Raw genomic sequence first — 18,813 nt, 5'->3', positions numbered from 1 at the left:
CCTGGGAATCTCCAAACCTTATCGTCCTGTCTGGGGCTCCCTTGTCTGTCCCAAGCCGAGGACCACGCTCACGTGAGCACGGAGATATCCCTGGGAACGCAGGGCCGCGAGTCTTGGAAACGCAGGCTTCCGCAACTGGAGCGTTAGAGAACGTTTCTTCTTGTGGTGATTGTTTAGATTATTATCGCGCCGTCTTCGGCTATAATTTGCCGTTTAATCATGATGACATCTCCATATGTTGGCTGATGTTATCGGTTTTAAGCAGCAAAGCTGCTAGCCTCGTTGGCAGTTCAGGGAGATGACATTAACCAGGGCGAGCATGCCCCACTGATGAGATGGTGGGAGTATTGGGAGTGGGCGGAGTGGGCTTCAGGCACACAGGACATCGTCATCCCTACCTCCTCCCCACGTCGGAGTAGCCTCTCCGTATCTTCCCACAGCCCGTGGCTCTTCAGGTGGCCCGCTCAGGCTGGCTTCGAGCCTTTGAGGAGCTGTTGGGATTCCAGAAGGACCTCCTACATCCCATCCTCTGTCCGAGTAAGTTCAAGACAAGGTAGTTCACTTGAGTACCATGTCTGACAATCCTTATTATGAACATGTCAGGCCAGTTCCAGAGCCCTGCCTGGGCCCGAGGAACTCCAGGGCCCGTGGGAAAGGAAATCGGACGGAGGGAGGAAACTGGCACGAGAAAAAGGACTCGAGCCTGGAAAATGGGGGACACGGCGAGAAACGAGGGGGAAAAAGATCCGGACGTAGGGTTAGAAGGGAAGAAAGGTGGGCGATCACCTGAAACACAAAAGGAGATGATGGAGAAGCTTGGAGACGCAGATAGAGCTCTGGGCAAGAGCTAAGGGACAAAGATGACCTTAAGACTTATTTTCATTCAGAACCCCCAGAGAAGAAAATGCGCACAAGAACCTTGACGCAAATTCTCCTTCTGCGGACCCAGAGATCTTTCCACTGTAATCAGTACCCCCAGAGGGCCAGGGCCGCCGAGGACCTGGCGTCTTGGTGCTGGACGGACCGAGGCAGGAGCGCCAGCCCCGAGCCCTCTCCCGGAGCCCACCCCAGGAAATCCGATGAGTCAGGCAAAGATGGAGCCAGAGATTTCCCCCTTGCCGAATTCTCCCTCAAATATCAGGAAGGTATTCAACCATTCTCTCCCCGCCACCCCAGTTTTCCCTACAATACACGAGCTCTAGCTTTCACGCTGGCCGTCCATCCTCTGGAGCTGTCTACCGCCCTGACCCAGGGGCACGCGAGGGAAGGATCCCTAGCCACTCAGAACACCTACCAGGGGAAATCACAGCGTTGGTCTCCTCCCCATCACCGCCCCCCGCTCCCCTCCCAGACTTGAAAACGAAGTGGTGAGCTGGGGGTGGGGGGTAGGAATGGAAAGGAGCGGCTGAGGACGCCAGCTTAGGGCTCCGAAAGACACCGCACCCCCCACCCCGCCCACACCTCCACACCCGGTCCCAAATCATCGTACCTCCCTAGGCTAAGGAGTCTAACAACTTTGTAATCTTGTAGCTTGTGGTTCCCCCACCAACCCCTCCACTACCCAAGAGAAGAACAGTGTAGAGAAAGCACCCCCTGCAGGGCCCTTTTGGAGGTTAACGCTTGGGCAGCCTCGGCCCCCAAACCCGAATGCCGGCGGGAGAAGAGTTAGCCCAAACCCCGCCCAGCCCCAGGAGAGGAACCTCAGCTTGGTCCCACCGAACTCCGGCCATCCCGGCATGCGCACGGAGAAGGCCCTTTCTCCCCACTCCACCCACACCGGGTGAGGGGAGGAGAGTATAACATTTGCGCCCAGAGTTGCGCCCTGGAAGGACGCAGCCTTTAGTGTGGCTTCCAAGAGCCAGGACTTCGGAGCCGGAACACGCCTGTTCCCACCTGCATGACCATGGGCGGGATACTGAACCCCGCTATACCTCAGTTTCCTCCTCTGTAAAATAATGATAATAATACTTACCTCATAGGATTGTACCTTGTATCAAATGAGACAGTATAGGTAAAGCTCTTTCAGACAACATGCCAGTTACCTCGTGCTAGGTAGTACTAATTTAATTTCCGCAGGTGGATCTCACCAAATTCTTCAAAATAACCTTGAGAACCTCATTCTTTTAATATTTTGGGAGCAGTTATTCTTTATGGTAAAGCGTTTTAAATTCCTCTTACTACAGGCTACTACCCAGTGATCCATGGTCCTCTCTGGCCTTCTCAAAGGATGCTCTAGATAAGCTCCTTGAGTTCAAATAGCCAGGTCGCTCAACAATGTGTGCATCCCCAGACTCTACTCCACCCCATCCCCCTCAGTGCCCAGGCCAGACCCCTGGCTTTTGCTTTCTGCAAACCCCCAACTAGAGTGGCCAGGTTCTCCCAGCATGGGATTTCTCCTCTATCTTCCTTGACAACTTCTCTTCCCTGCCCCCGCTCACTCCCGCCATTTATCTTAAATTCCTCTCCCAACATTGAAAAATGTAATGAAGTTATTGTAAACAATGAAGCAATTCAAGACTATAGAGAGGGAAGAAAACATCCTCCCTCCACTAATAAATGGTAGCAGGCTGACGTGTGTTCTTCCATGCCTTTCCCCGTGCTGTTACACACATATACACACATACATATATGGAGGTTGGCTTTGGGTTTTGCTTTGTTTCATTTTTGCAAAATTGTAATATGTATTTCTCTGCAACCAAATTCCTCAAGAGCAATAGTTAAATATCTCCTTTTAAATAGTGACATAATTCCTTCTATTGAGGAATATTTAAGTTTTTCAAGGTTTTTTTATACTGTATAAGTATTGTGTTCATAAATATTCCTGTTCAAACAACGTTATGTACTAGTGTTTTAATTTCTTCAATACAATAGGCTTGGTCAAAGTTGGATTGCTGGGCAGAAAGGTATGTATGTGTGCTTTTAATTTGAGAGGATGTTTGTTTACTTTCCCAAAGGATGTAGAGATTCCCTGCATCCTTATCAACACTGTATGCTAACACTTTTTGCCTTTTTTTCAACCCAGTAAGTAACGTTGCTGCTCTGGAAGGTCAGCCTTTCCCACCATCTGCATTAGATTCCTTGGGTCCCTCTCAGGCCCTGATCACCACCAGAGTGTCCTCCTGCACTGGTGGGGAAGGGTCAGCTGGACTTTGGGTTCCCCTCCCCAGGAGCCGTGGCAAGGGCTGCGCAGGGAGTGACTTTTGTGCAAAGTCAGGCATAATTAGTCCTGGAAGACCCTGGCTCTCACTGGCTAATCTAATCAAAATGCCTCGGGGAGTTTAGGGCTTGGACCGTGCTGGGCTGGCTCAGTGAGTGATTGTGAACTGGCAGAGGTGGGGCTCAGCTGCATGTCTCCCCACTGCTCCTGCAGTTTCCATTCGGGACACTCAGCCTGAGCCAGCTCTGCACCGAGGCTGCGATCCCCCGGCCTGTCTGCAGTGGAGGGCCGGCGATGGAAGGAGGCAGCAAAGGAAAAGAAAACAGCAACCACAGAACAAGGGCGGCAAAGATGACAGGGAACTTTTCTTTTCCTCTCCCACCCACCCAGAGAGCCTGAGAGGCTTCTATGAGCAGGACCCAACCCATGGAGAGCAACAAGGAAGGCTGAACCATCTAGGGGGATTCAGGGTACAGAGATCTAGATTGTACTGTCTCTTCTCTCTCATCACTCCCACCCCACCACATTTACTCTAACTTTTTAAAAACTTTAACTTTCATTGAGCACTTACTACATGCTAGGTGTTACGGTGAAGCTTTACAAACATCATCCCATCTCCTTCACAATTTCTGTAAGAGGATTGTATTATCCCCATTTTACAGATGATGAGCTGAGGTTTGGAGAGAGGTTAGTAACTTGCCTAAGACCAGCAAGGAGCAAGAGCGAGAGCTGACCTTTGAATGCTAATCTGTTTGGGGAACCTGCCTTAAGAGATCACTTCGCTTTGCTTGTTCTATTACTATTTTGAGGCAAAGAAACACAAAGAAAAAACACAACAAATAAATTTAAGTCCTGTGGTAAGCAGAAAAATGTCCTTGCAAAAATGTCTGTGACTCAATCCCTGGAACCTGTAAATGTGTTAGTTAATGTGGCAAAAAGAGAATTAAGGTTGCAGGTGGAATTAGACTGTTAAATCGGCTGCCTTTAAAATAGGGAGTTTATCCTGGATTATCCCTAGTGGCCAATGTAATAACAACGGTCTTTAAAAGTAGAAGAGGAAAAAAGAAGAGGTCAGAGTCATGTGATGGGAAGATTCAACCCACCCTTGCTGGCTTTGAAGATAGAGGAAGAGGCCAGAAACCAAGGAATTTGGGCAGCCTCTAGAAACTAGAAAAAAAAAAGAAAACTGATTCCTCCCTAGTGTCTTCAGAAAGAAATGCGCCCCAGTGATTTTAGCCCAGTAACCAATGTCAGACTTCTGACCTTCAGAACTAATGGCAAGATAATAAAATCATATTATTTAAGCCATCAAATTTGTGGTAATTTGTTAAAACTGCAAATAGGAAACTAGTACAAGTCATTATTTGCACTGTACCAGTTTAGTTAAGGGAATACATCACACCAGTGAGGCCTGACGGTTCAGGATGTATGTGTACTAGGGATTTCTCAGGGCCCTTCTTTGTCCATGTGTGTAGTCAGAGGAGACAGCAGCTTCATTTCAACGTGGGGTGAGGGTGTTTGTGAGAAAAAGAAGACATTGTAGAATGAATTTCTAAGGACAAAAAACAAAACAAAACAAAACAAAAACCTTGTGTTGATTTTTCACAATGTCTCGTCACAGAATCTTTTTTTGTTATTTTTTCCCCTTTATTGTGCCCTTTTTAGCTGCAAGACCTTCCTGTTTTCTTTCTTTCCCTCCAGTAATTTAATGGACATGCAGTTCTATTAAAGGAGTTATTGGTTTCTGTAACCATCACAGGCCTGCCCAGATATGAAAAGTTCATTGTCACAGTGATAGATGACTTGAGATACATTCATGAAAAATCTATCACCAGGTAGTTATTCTCTCGATAAATCATGGCGACTAATATTAGCTACATACCTCATCACCTGGACAAATCACATGTTGAATTGCTTTTAATGGGGGTTGCATTTCCAACCTTTACATTTCCCAGGACACAGAAGGAATGGGTTCAGTCTCTATGGAATGCCTGGAATGAATCCCTTGCTGTGGATGTGGTAAGAAGGGAGAAACATAGGAAGACACCAAACCAGACAAACCTCAGGCAGCCACTGCCTTTCACATCAAGAGACACTCCTTAAAATAGTCCAAGTCCCTAGTAAAGAGGAGAAGGGAGAAAAGGACATGTTTGTCCATCCTTGATTTGTTAATCAAGTCACAAATTGCTTTGTTTACATTAAGACACCACCATGGGAGTCTCTTCTTGATTAAGAAAGAAGCAACACCAAACAAGCAAGCTTGTGGGGATGCCAGGCTGGATAATTAACTTCAGCTCACCTTCCTGACCCGGTTGCCACAGACTGCAGTGCCTGGGCCTGCCTCAATCTTTCCATTTCCTGGGAGGGTCAGCTGAGCTTCAGCAAGTGACTATAAAAAATGGCTTTCATAGTCCTCAAAGTCCTCTGCTTGTCTGCTCAGGCTGTCACCTGAAACAAGTTGGATTGCGCTCTCCCTGAGGCAGGGAGAGAAATCCCAAGCAAAGTGGGTCATTTAACTCTGGCCAAACACAAATTCTTCAAAACAGGCAACTTTGAAGGGGATGAGGAACATCAAAGCACATGGGAGGCACATCCATCAATCCCTGTCCAGAGACATGATGGTCCAGCCATGTGGCAGCCAGGTCTCCCAGAGGCTTGTATACTCTCAGCCGGCCTGGCAGTCATGTTGGTATCACGCACACCTTCTACCTTTTGCACCGCACCCTTTGTGCAGCGTGTTTTCCTGTGTAACCATTCTTCTCCCATCCTCTTGTAATATTTTCTGCTCTTTGGAACGTAACATGGGGGAAAACTGCATTTCCTCACTTGCTTTGTTTATTGGGGTTGTAGTATATTGTTTCCTATTTCTGAATAGCCCTTGGACACTTTTATAGATAGCAGAGAAAAATGCCTCCAATTCTGCCCAAATCTTTATCTTCAGGAGTCACTATAAATTCAAATCCAAAATGTGTTCATGTGTACACATTTATACAGATGTTCATATATTCTCTAATTTAGATATTTTCTGGGATACAGATACACACACACACATACACACTGCATTTGCAAACCTGACCTTATTCCTTCTGATTGGCTCTTGGACCTCATCTTTTATCTTTTCCATTGTTTTTGACATTTTGTGTTTCATTCTCCACATGCTCCTTCCCCTGAGCTTACAAACACACTCAAATCTCTTATAGCCTAAAAAAAAAAAAAAAAAAAAAAGGCCTTCCCTGTCCATCCTTTTACTGCACGCAGCCGTTTCTCCATTTCTCAGCCATTTCACAAATACGTGATTGCAAGTTCCTAGAACAGTGCCCAGCCCAAGGCAAACACTCAGCAGATATTGGGAGACTATATGAATGAAATCCTCTCCTTCCCCTTTTTGCCAGCTTCCTCCTGGCTGGCCTCCAGCCTGTGGCCTCCAGAGCCAGGTTCCTCCTTACCAATGGCAGACACTCCACTCTCACTGGCCTCCTCCTTTTCCCCCATGAGTATCTTACCCTTTAAAAACTATTTTATGTATTCTATTTTTAAATTTTCACCACATGTCCACATTCACTATGGGAAAACCAGAAACTGCAGGTGACTCAAAGGGGAAAAATTTAAAATAGTCATAATTTCTTCAACCAGAGACACACATTTTGGTCTCCGTGTCTCTGGTATTAATTCTCCCATTTCCACATGGGTGTGAAAATGTCGTTTCCCTCCTCTAAGAACCTTCGTTTCCTTCCCATTGCTGAATCATTGCTGAGTGACTCTGACTCCCCGCGTGACACCGAAGATTCACCAGGATCTGGTCCCATCTCATCTTGCCAGCCTTCTCCCCATCCACAGCCCTCTATGTTTACCACGCACGTGCTACAGCCGTACTGACTTCCTTCTTGCTCCTTCAACCCATGCATCCCCTCCTCTATTCGATGCCTTTGCTCATTTAGTTCTTCCAGGCTAAAATATACTGCACTTCCACCCCAGCGCCTCCCATCCACCCTTGCATGTCCTATTCCTTCAAGATCCTTCTCAGGCTCAACCTTGCATGAACACTTCCCTGATCCCCTGGTCAGAATTATTGGGATGCCCCTCAATAACCTCTTGTTGTTCTTAATTTTGTATCCCAGTTAGAGAACTGCTGATCCGTTTTGTCTTTAAACCATACGTTCCTTGAGGTCAGGGACTATGTCTCACCCATCTTTGAACCTCCCACAGTATCTGGCACTGTGCCTGGCACAGATGATTATTGAGTAAAGAACATTTCCAGTCCTTACCACCTCACACATATGTAGTTGCATGTTCTAACTTTAAAATAAATAAAGGTGTTGCTAATGCCAACACTTCTCTGGGCTACTTCTTGCTAATGCCTTTTCTCCCTCAGAAACTCCTCCTAGGCAGCATGTGTGTGTATTCCTGGTGAGTAGAGGCATAAAATTGTTGGCTGCATGTCATGGAGTACCTACCAATGGTTAGAAACAAAGGAACAGACACATCCATAGCAATGCAGATAAGAGAGAATGAAAAAATGGTGGCTAAAACAAAAGGGAAAGAGAAAAGAAGCAACTGAATACATCCTGTTTATGCCTTTCAGAACAACTAGCTCAACATTTCATTAGCTTGTTATATTTTTTCACGGGCTACAGGGAAACCTGAAGGACTCATGGTCCTTCTTTCTCATTCAAGGAACTCTTGAAATCTATAACTTTCCTGGCCCCTTGTTTGAAGAGGAGAGTTTTCCATGTCTCATCTTCACTCAGACTACACACTTATCATCTAATGCATACACAGTGACTATGCACATGGGATCCAGCCTCCAAAAGGGCCTCCAGTGAACTTGAATCCTGGTATATGTGCCTGTGTGTAGTCACTTTGCACAATGAATCAGGGCTGGCTTTGTGTAACCAATAGAATATGAATAAATTAATGAAATTTGACTCCCAAGGATAAGTCATAAAAGGTATTGCAGTTTCCTCCTTAGTCCCTTGGATTACTTTATTTGGGGGACGCCAGCTGCCATGCCATGAGGCACTTAAGCAGCCTTGTGGAGAAGCCCACATAGAAAGGAACTGAGCCCTCCTGCCAACAGCCAGCACTGACTTGCCAGCCTCAAGAGTGAGCCATTTTGAAAAGTAGATCCTCCAACCCCAGTCAAAACTTTAGACGGCTGCAGCCCCAGCTGATATCTAACTGTAATTTCATGGAGACTCCGAGCCAAGACCATCCAACCAAGCTGTTCTGAAATTATTTACCCACGGAAACCATGAGAAATAATAAATGACTGCTGTCTAAGCCACTGTCTAAGGATAATCTGTTATGTAGCAACAGATAACTAATAAAGTGCATCTGGCATATTCTTTCATTTTAATCTGTAATGTTTGTTCACTTGTCCATGTGTGTTCGTGTGAGTTTTGATAGGTTTCGTTTGTAAGTTTTTTGTTGTTGTTGTCGTTTTTCGAGACAGAGTCTTGCTCTGTCACCCAGGCTGCAGTGCAGTGGCATGATCTCAGCTCACTGCAACCTCCATCTCCTGGGTTTAAGCGATTCTCCCATCTCAGCTTCCCAAGTAGCTGGGGCTACAGATGTGCGCCACCACACTGAGATCATTTTTAATTATTTTGTAGAGACAGGGGTCTGCCTATGTTGCACAGGCTGGTCTCGAACTCCTGGTCTCAAGTGATCCTCCTGCCTCGGCCTCCCAAAGGGCTGGGATTACAGGTGTGAGCCACACCATACCCAGCCTTTAAGATTTTTTAAAACAAGGATTTTAGAGATTTAAGTCATTTTGTATAGCAAATAGCAAAATTCTTTGAGCATCTAAAGTCTTTAAACAACGATTCCTGTCAACCAGGAAGTGGTTTCAGAAAACAGCAGTAAGTATACAAACAGGAGAAGAGTCATAAAGAGAAGCCATGTTACTCAAAGATGAGCAGGGAAACACTGCAGTGATTAGGTCTGAAAGAGTAAATGGGAAAATGGCAACCACAACCGGGCCATTATGACACTATGCTGCCCTTTGCATAGCTGGAGACACCCCCAGAAGCTGAAGGGAAAAACCTTGTTTCAACTTTCCTCCCACCTTCCAATCTTCTGTCAGAGCCTCCCATTGGCAGAAGCTAACAAGAAGCAGTAGGCAAAAGAGTCTGGAAAGTGTAGTTTTCAGGCTTCCTGCCCTGGCAATGGAGAAAAGATATATTAATAGATAGGGCAACCATGGAGCTGAGCCAAAAACACACTCCTTATCACCGGGAACAATAACAGACATAATGGGGAAAAAAATGTATGTGTTTGAAGGGGCTCTACTCAAAAATGAAGTAGCCAACCTGAGAGATTAGAGAAAGAGGAATTCAGATGCTCCCACATTCATCTTCCGAGATGTATCCCAGAAGCCGGCCAAAAGACTGGGAACCCACTATAGGTATAGACCTCTAAATTCTTCAAATGAGCTGCCACAATAAAGCCCTTTTCAGTAATTGCAGTAGAGCACCCCTATTAAGAAGAGCTAACACATTGGACACATGATGGGTCAGGTGCTGTTCTAACTGCTTTTCACTTAACTAATTTAGCTCATCAACATCTTCATGATGTTGGCCCTATTGTGATCCATTTTACAGGTGAGCAAGCTCAGTCCTAGAGAAGTTAAGTCACAGAGATGGTGTCAGAGTCAGGTCCCAATATGATAGCCTGGCTTCAGAGGCCGTGTGTTTACCATTCTGTTATCCTGCCTCTCACTTGCTGAACCTATGCCCAAAGTTTATTAGAAGAGATGAACAACACAAAAAAGAACTAGAGAACAGGCACTGTAGAAACCCAACTCCTGAGCTACAGGGCCAACCTTAGACTCAGCTTGTCCAAATGTTGACTGACAGACAACCCATTAATTCCTTTAGAAAAACCATGGTTTATTGAATATCTGGTGCTCTTTTTCTGAAATTCTGGAAGACCCTTCTAACTCTGGAAATATCCTCTGCAAACCAAGTGTGGAGGAGGGTTAGCAACCAGTACTCAAGAAGGACTTATGCATGTGAGAGCCATGTGCTTGGGCAGTAATGAGAGTCCATGCAGAACACTAAAATTAGGGTGCAGTTTTCTGCTACCCTATACTCAGGCTGAACACATGGAGCTGATCATTTCAACAAGCTTGCCTAGCTTTTCCTTTTGATGGAGAGACACAGTGGGAAAAGATTGGTTCTTCAGAAATTTCATTCCAGTGTCTTTGACAACTTCATTTTTTTCGTGTTTGGGGGATTTATCTTGTTTTTTAAATAGCAGGTGATTTGCACCATTTTGAAATAATCAGTGCCTTTCTCATCATAGCTTGAGAGAGACTAGGCTAAAGAACTAGAGAGAGGAGCCCAGAGGGTATGGAATGCATCATGCAGTAGCACCAGACTCTTCTATCAATTACCACGTTTTCTGAAGGTGGTGTTTCATTCTTGGAAGTCTCCAAGTTGGGCCTACCTGTTAGGTTTTAAAAGGAGCAGAAGGATAATAGTGGTGCATAAGGCTTTACAAATATTTTTGATGGCAGATCTGCAATATCTAGGTCTCACTGAGTCAAATACCAGAAGCACTGATGCTTCTTGCCCACCACCTTCCAGTGGAGGGAGGAAGGGCCCTGCTCCACTTCATCCAGAGCAGTCAGCAGCCTCTTCAGGACGTTGCTGGGTGCTGGGTTGCATTGTACAAGGCTACCCAAAGTGGGTCCAATTCCTGTCCTCTTGGAGGGGCATCTGAAGCAGAGAACATTGACATGGGAACATAAAGAATGACATAGCTGTAATTATGTAAGCTTAATATAAGACACTGGTTTTCATGTAGTTTATGAAAATAATGTTCATTGTTTTATAGTCATCCCAGCTACAGACTTGCATAATAAACCAATCAGCATTCCCTTTGCTATATTTTCCCTTGTTCATAGCCACAGGAGAAGAATTGGGATCCCCTAAGTAAAAATAAAAAAGACCTATTATTTTGATGACCATGGGCTCTGCGTGGTTGTGGATGAAGGGGTGAAGAAAAAGAAATTATTACACAATAGCCTTTCTCAAAATGAATGGCTTGTTTTAAACAATGCGTTTTTCTTGGCAAGTTCAGAGCTACTACAAAACAACCATCACTGCTGAAACCTTGCAGAACCAGCAGGAGCGAGTTATCTTCTCTTGCTCAAGGGACACGCCAACTGTGAACTCTTCCCTCCTCACCTCCTGGCAGGGAGATGGGTAATTCCAAAGCTCATATATACCCCAAAGTAGCCTTTTTAGGTTTTGTCCCTCTCCCTTTGGGTCTTTTATAACACAGCTGTCTACATGAAGAGAAGAAAGTCAGCACCAAGCTGATGGACTCTAAGTGATCACAGATACAAAGAGACAGTGGTTTCTGAGTAGGTGCAATGTTATGAAACAGGGTGAAAACTATCAAGCACAGGTGGGTGTCTGCTACTGAGAGGGACTGCAAAGAGCTGAGACAGCCCATCAGGGTAAGGATCATTTGCTCTTTCTATAATGTGTCTCTCCCTACTTGATCCAAGGCCTGCCTTTTTCTCTTACCCCACTGTTTACCTGCTGTTTCTCTGCCTTGCATGCCCCACGCTCATTTAGCCTTCATGCCTTTGAACTCATTATTTCCTCTGCCTCTCCCCAGAGTCTTTGTGTGGAAGGCTCCTTCCTGTCATTTTGTTTCAACCTCAATGCCACCTCTTCGGAGATACCTTCTCTGACCTTTCATTGTAAAGTGATAGCCACCTTCTCCCGGAAATCCTCCCAGCAAACAGGCACTATCACATTGCCTGATTTTGTTTCATTTACAGCATTTGACACTTGCACAACTAAAAAAAAAATTGCTTTATAACATTGCTTCATACTCTAAGTTTCAATTCCCTGGGCAAAGCTGGGCCCTAGGCCTTGGGCAGACAGTCTTCTGTGCAGTTTTCTGTCTCCTAAAGGTCTTGAGTGGTCACCTCCAGCCTCTCCCCTGCTCCCCTCTGCCTTTGCATCACTACAGTTCCACATCCAGATTTTATCTTCACCACTCAGCTCACATCTTGGTCTCTTTCTTTTGAAGGTGGAGTCTTGCTCTGTGGCCCAGGCTGGAGTGCAGTGGCTCGATCTCAGCTCACCACAACCTCCGCCTCCTGGGTTCAAGCGATTCTCCTGCCTCAGCCTCCCAAGTAGCTGGTATTACAGGCATGTGCCACTATGCCCAGCTAATTTTGTATTTTTAGTAGAGAGGGGGTTTCTCCATGTTGATCAGGCTGGTCTCAAACTCCCAGCCTCAGGTGATCCACCCCCCTCAGCCTCCCAAAATGCTGGAATTGCTGGTGTGAGCCACCGTGCTCAGCCAACATCTTGGTCTCTTTTGCTCTTAACAGTAAGCAGGCCTCGATATAGGACCAAGAAGCAAGTGCTGGGCACCTCCAGAGGATCCCATGTGGCTGCCCTCAATCATGCAGAAGAGCAGAAAGTAAGCTGATACAAACCACGTTCTTCATGGCCTGCGATGGGGCACACGAACCCATGACTGCATGAGTAAATGTCGCCGCAGGGCTCTGTGTGGAGTGTGACTGGGGGGGTGTGGATCCTTAGCAAAATGAATCAAGAGGCAAACTTTGCCTGTGATGGCAACACCACTCAGGTCCCCCACTTCTCCTGTCTTTGGGGTTGACTTGCTCCAGTTGGAAAGCAGCTTCCCTGAAGCTGCTTTTCCTGCCCTTTCTCCCCCAGAAAGCTGACGGGAGGAGGAAAATGAAGTATCTGATGCAGGGCTAAGGTTAGACAGAAAACATAAGAACAAGGAGGAAAAGAAGCCCTCTGAGACTCTTGGGTGAGGACATTGAGGGACAGAATATATATTTCTAGGGTCCCTAGTTGGCATTCGGAACATTTTTCCCCACACACCAGTGTTTCTTAACCAGAGGTAATTGTGTTCCACAGGAGACATTTCGTAATGCCTAGAGACAGTTTTGCTTGTTACATCTGGGAAGGGGGTGCCACTGGCATCCCTGAGTAGAGGCCAGGCATGTTGCCGCGCATCCTGCAATGCACAGGACAGCCCTTGCCACAAATAATTGTCTGTCCCAAAATGTCAGTAGTGCCAAGGTTGAGAAACTATGTCATAGACCAATGATGTATTTGGTAATTTTGCTTAATAACTCAACCATAGTGGCTTAAATAGGTTTTGAAGATTTCCTGTATTTATTCATTTATTTATTTTGACAGGGTTCCCCTCTGTCACCCAGGCTAGGATGCAGTGGCACAACACAGCTCATTGCAGCCTCGAACTTCCAAGCTCATGTGATCCTCCCACCTCAGCCTCCTGAGTAGCTGGGACTACAGGTATGCACCACCACACCTGATTGATTTTTAAAATTTTTATAGAGATGAGTTCTCGCTATGTTGCCCAGGCTGGTCTCAAACTCTTGTGCTCAAGCAATCCTCCTGCCTGGGCCTCCCAAAGTGCTAGGATTACAGGCATGAGCCACTAAGCCCGGCCAAGCTTGACTTTAATATCTCACTACATGTCTCTACTAGAGAGTATCTTTTAAGCTTCACTTGGTCAAATAACAGCAATTACATGGCTCACACATAGCAGGTACATACATCACTTTGTTCATTTCCTTCACAGCACTAATCATAAAGGGGAACAACCTTTTAAATTTGTTTAATTAATAGCTTTCTGCTCCAACTAGGATATAATCTCCTAGAATATTGCCTGATCTAGAGTAGACACTCAATAAACATTTGCTGAATGAATGAATTCAGACAGTTGGCTACTGCCTGTTTCTTCTTATAGGCAGAAGCCATCTCTCGTGTATGTGTCTATATCTATAGCAGCTAACCCAGATTTTTGTATACAGAAAACTCAGCAACTGATCTCTGAAACCATGAATCAAGGCGTGTGAATGAATAAATGAGTTAATTAATATATAAATGAACGGGCAAACAGTACTAATATTCCTATGTCCACTGTGAAAAAATTAGTAAGCATGCATGCTACTACAGAGGATATTTCAGAATGCATGGGTGAGTTTAAGGGCCTTGTTCTACACTCCAGCTTCCTCTCTGTAGAACTTTCTCCCCGGGAGTCAGGTGAAGAGTACAGATTGAGTGCTAGAGACAGTGGTTTTCAGCAGAACTCTGAACCTAAGCCAAGGAAGTGATGACTCCTCTCCCTTCCTAACTACTTTCTAAGAATGTTTTGGCCCTCTGCCATCAAAGGATGAATGCTGCAAGTAGTGTAAGTTAGTAATATGGCGAGTGTGATGATTCAAATGGCTCAAAGGAGGCAAAAGCAAGTCTTTGTTGCACAGTTCTCTTTCCTATTCTTTTCTATAAATAGCATGTTGATTTTTAAGAGCTGCCAGATTTTATAAACTTCTTTTCCAGAGTGATTTATTAGTGTCAAGCATTACTATCATCCTGTAGTTCTAAACTCCTCTCCTGTGGGCAGTAATTTAGCCCTAGTTTTTTCTCTGTGATAAACCTTTGCATGATTAGTGAGTCTCTAATTAGGGATCATAGTTACCTTGCAGGTCTCCACAAAGAAACAGCCAACAATCTCAGGTTAAGAGACTCAACACAAGAGAGAAACCAATTTTGCAAAGTGTCCCAATAATGTCTCTCACAGAACTTTTTTTCCCTGAGCCAGGATCCAAAATAGTGTCATGCATTGCACGTAGCTGTCATGCCTCTTTGGTCTCCTTTAATCTCAAACAGCTGATGGGGGGATATTTGCAGCAAGTATCCATTAAAAAATACTTACACTCTCCAGATACATCAGCTTGGTTAATTGGAAAGCTCTTTAATATTTGTTTTAGTATGTAAAATTAAGAGTTTCCACAAGAATAATTAATAATACAGTATTTTATAATAATAAATATTTATATATCAACTGACTATGGAATTTCAACTTGCAAAGCACATAAATGGATTTTTCACCCTGAGTTACATCTAAAATGCTTACCTATATGTGAAAGTGATGGAAAGCTGGTGAGTAAATATTCCCCTATTCTGTTCCTTGGGTGGACAATTCTGAGACACATTCTACACATTTTCTAAGAAGGTTCTGGCAGCATTGAGATGCATTTGCTCACAAAGGTGTCAGTCTCAGTCTGTATGGGCTGCTATGACAAACATGCCACAGCCTGGGTGGCCAGCATAGTCAGGTTCTGGTGAAGGCTCACTTTCCTAATTCTAAGACAATGTTCTTGTTGTGTCCTCACATGGCAGAAGGGGAAGAAGTGAGAGAGATATTTGGGGTCTCTTTTATAAGGGCACTAATCATTTTCATGAGAGCTCCACTCTCATGACCTAATCACCTTGCAAAGAACCCACCTCCTAAGACCATCACCTTAGGGGTCAGGATTTCAACATACACATTTGGGGGATCACAAACATCCAGTCCATAACAGTGACCAAATTAAGAGCTCACCCTTGCAAGGATCCAAGAAGGAAGACAAAAAAAAAAATCAGTTAAAAGAAAAAATATGATAGGAAAGTTGAAAGACATTGAAAATTGAAAGACATTGAAAATTGAAAGACATTGAAAATTGAAAAAGATTCACTCATGGAAACTCCAGAAGGAGAGAACAGAGAAAATAGGGCAAGTAATTGATAGGGCAAGTAATTGAAGAAATAAAATAAAATTTCCCAAGCTGAAGAAAAGCACCAGTTGTCAGATTGAAAAAGCCTGCTGAATGACATCTCCAGAGAGAAGAAAGCCAGTTACCTACAATGAAAAGAGACAAAAAATTGGCATCGCACTTCTCATGGCAACATGGATATTAGTCAACTATGTGGCAAACCATGGCAATAGTTCAATGGGTTGGTGGTGAAACCCTGTTGTTGTTTTGTTTTGTTTCATTTTTGAGATAGGGTTTTGCTATACCATCTAGGCTGGTCTTGAACTTCCTGCCTCAAATGATCCTCCCCTCTTAGCCCTTTCATGTATTTCCTTCTTGGAGAGAGCTGTGTCTTCATTTTTCTCTCCCTGATTGTTGTAGCAGTCTGGAGTTATCTTAAGCTCTGCTTTTCTATTCTAGGCCCCTACACCAGGACACCTTAAGGGAAGGAAGTTTGCTTGCTTCAGAGTGTAGTTCTCCACTTTTAACCTGGGATCAAACACGTGTGTTGTGTGTATAAACCAGGAGACAGGAGAGAGATGGTTTCTGGGCTGTCCTCTCTGACCTGATGCAGCTGTTTATGACTCACTAGAAGCATTGCTCCATGGCTCCTTCTCTTCTTGTTCCATTTTTTCTCTCTAAGTTTGGAATTTCCCCAGTTGGCCTTTCACTCATGGATGTGTTGGGATGTAGTTTTCTGTTCACGCCTGTTATCAGTCTCCTCTCATTCATTTCTAGCTTCTTTCCAGGAATGTCTTGAATTTCCTGGTCTTTTAATGGTGGTTTCATTTCATGTTTTCCTAGAATGCTGTAAATGTATTCTTTCTAAAATATAGCTTTTTATTTTAATAGATTCAGGATTGGAGGGAAGGTGAAAGATTACACTGTTTGTCAACTAGATCTAATATCATTCATGTGTGTATATATGTATATCTGTTTTATATTTTAATTTTGTGTACAATAGAAAAATTATATTGTGAAACGTACATTAATAAATTGCATTGTATGTGTTATTTTATAATCTCTTTTTCACTTGGCATTATACTTTTAACACTTCCCTATAGAAAGACTTCATTAGATTTTTCTCAAATGTAAAGGACAACACCATGGGTAAATTTAACACATAACCAGAAATAGGACACTAAATTTAGGAGCTGTTAATTAACTAAATTGAAAAATGCGTGATATATTCTTTTTCTTTCTTTAATGCCAGATCTTAAAATGTTTGGATCTTATCCAACCAAAAAATTGATCAGATTATCAATGTATTTGTTAATTCAGTTGTTCTGAAGTCCAGTTGTTTTAGTTGCTTAATGGCCAGTTATATGCAAGAATCCAGTGATACAAGATCAAACATTTATTCTGGTTGGGTATATTTTTTGAATTTGGCTATATTCGTAACATGAAGTGAAGATGCAAAGAAATTGCACAAACATCTCTGTTAGAAAATGTCTGTGTGGAAAAATCAGAACACATGGACTGTGTGTATAAATTTGAAAGCCTAGGGAAATGAAATAGAAGGAAAGTGAGAAAACTCTTTCTCCTCTCCTGGAGATTTTTTTCCCCCACTCTGAAAAAACAGGAAAAATATATAATCTGAACCCTCTCCAAAAGATCCAGAAGAAAGGATATACAACAAGGAAAAGCAACTTACATTATAGTTGATGACTCTAAGAATAAAAGGGGAGTGCAAGGAATAAAATAATGACATTGAGACTCTGCATAAAACTCAGTGGGGAAGGGTAATAATGTTCTTTGAGGGCGTGCTAAAATATAAAGGAATTCTCCAAGAAATGGCAATCACTGAAGCTCTTAAATATCACAAGCATAAGGCTAGAGACTTTACAAGAATATCTTTTTGATTCACAGAGGAGCTCACTCAAAGTTCTAAAGAAAATCTCTAGCACCACCACCCCCCACCTCGATTAATGAATATCTTTGAGGTAGGCAGAATAATGGACCCACAAATGTGTCTCCTTTTTTTTTTTTTTTTTGACACAGAGTCTTGTTCTGTTGCCCAGGCTGGAGTGCAGTGTCGCAATCGTGGCTCACTGCAACCTTTGCCTTCCAGGTTCAAGCGATTCTCCTGCCTCAGCCTCTTGAGTAGCTGGGATTACAGGCACACACCATCACGCATGGCTAATTTTTGTATTTTTAGCAGAGACAGCATTTCACCATGTTGGTCAGGCTGACCAATGCCTGACCTCGTGATCTGCCCACCTCAGCCTCCCAACGTGCTGGGATTACAGGCGTAAGCCACCACGCCCGGCCAAATATGTTTACTCTCTATCCCCCAGAATATGATACCTTCCATGGTAAAGGGACTTTGCAGTTGTGATTAAGGTTAAATATTTTGAGATAGAGAGTGTATCTGAATTATCCAGGTGGACTCTATAATCATACAAGTCCTTAAAAGTGGAGAACCTTTCCCAGTTGCAAGTGAAAAGATGAGAGGGGAAAAAAAGGAAGAGAGATTCACAGTATGAGAGGGACTCAACCCACCATTGCAGGCTTTGAAGATGGAGGGAGAGGCCATAAGCCAAGGAATGCAGGGGCCTTCAGAAGCTGGGAATGGCCCTCCACTGACAACCAGCAAGGAACTGAATTCTGTCAACAACCCAAATTAGCAGGAAATGGATATTCCCCCAGACCCTCCAGAAAGAAACATAGCCTATTAACACATTGGTTTTAGTCAAAGAAACCCATGTTGGTCTTCTGACTTACAGAACTGTGAGAGGATACACTGGTGTTGCTGAAGCCACTAAGTTGATAGTAATTTGTTATGGCAGCAATAGAAAAGGAATACAACTTTGATCCAGTGTTCTCTACCAAGTAGGCTCAGATTAAATGAAATATTTGAAACCTGGATTTCTACATATGAGTAGAGTTTGTTGTTGTTGTTGTTGTCATTGTCGTTTTGAGACGGAGTCTTGCTCTGTTGCCCAGGCTGGAGTGCAGTGGCGTGATCTCGGCTCACTGCAACCTCTGCCTCCCGGGTTCAAGCCATTCTCCTGCCTCAACCTACCAAGTAGCAGGGACTACAGGTGCG

The sequence above is a fragment of the Pan troglodytes genome, chromosome 5 (assembly GCF_028858775.2).
Source record: "Pan troglodytes isolate AG18354 chromosome 5, NHGRI_mPanTro3-v2.0_pri, whole genome shotgun sequence".
NCBI classification, from domain to species: Eukaryota; Metazoa; Chordata; class Mammalia; order Primates; family Hominidae; genus Pan; species Pan troglodytes.
Note: the sequence above shows the minus strand (reverse complement) of the source record.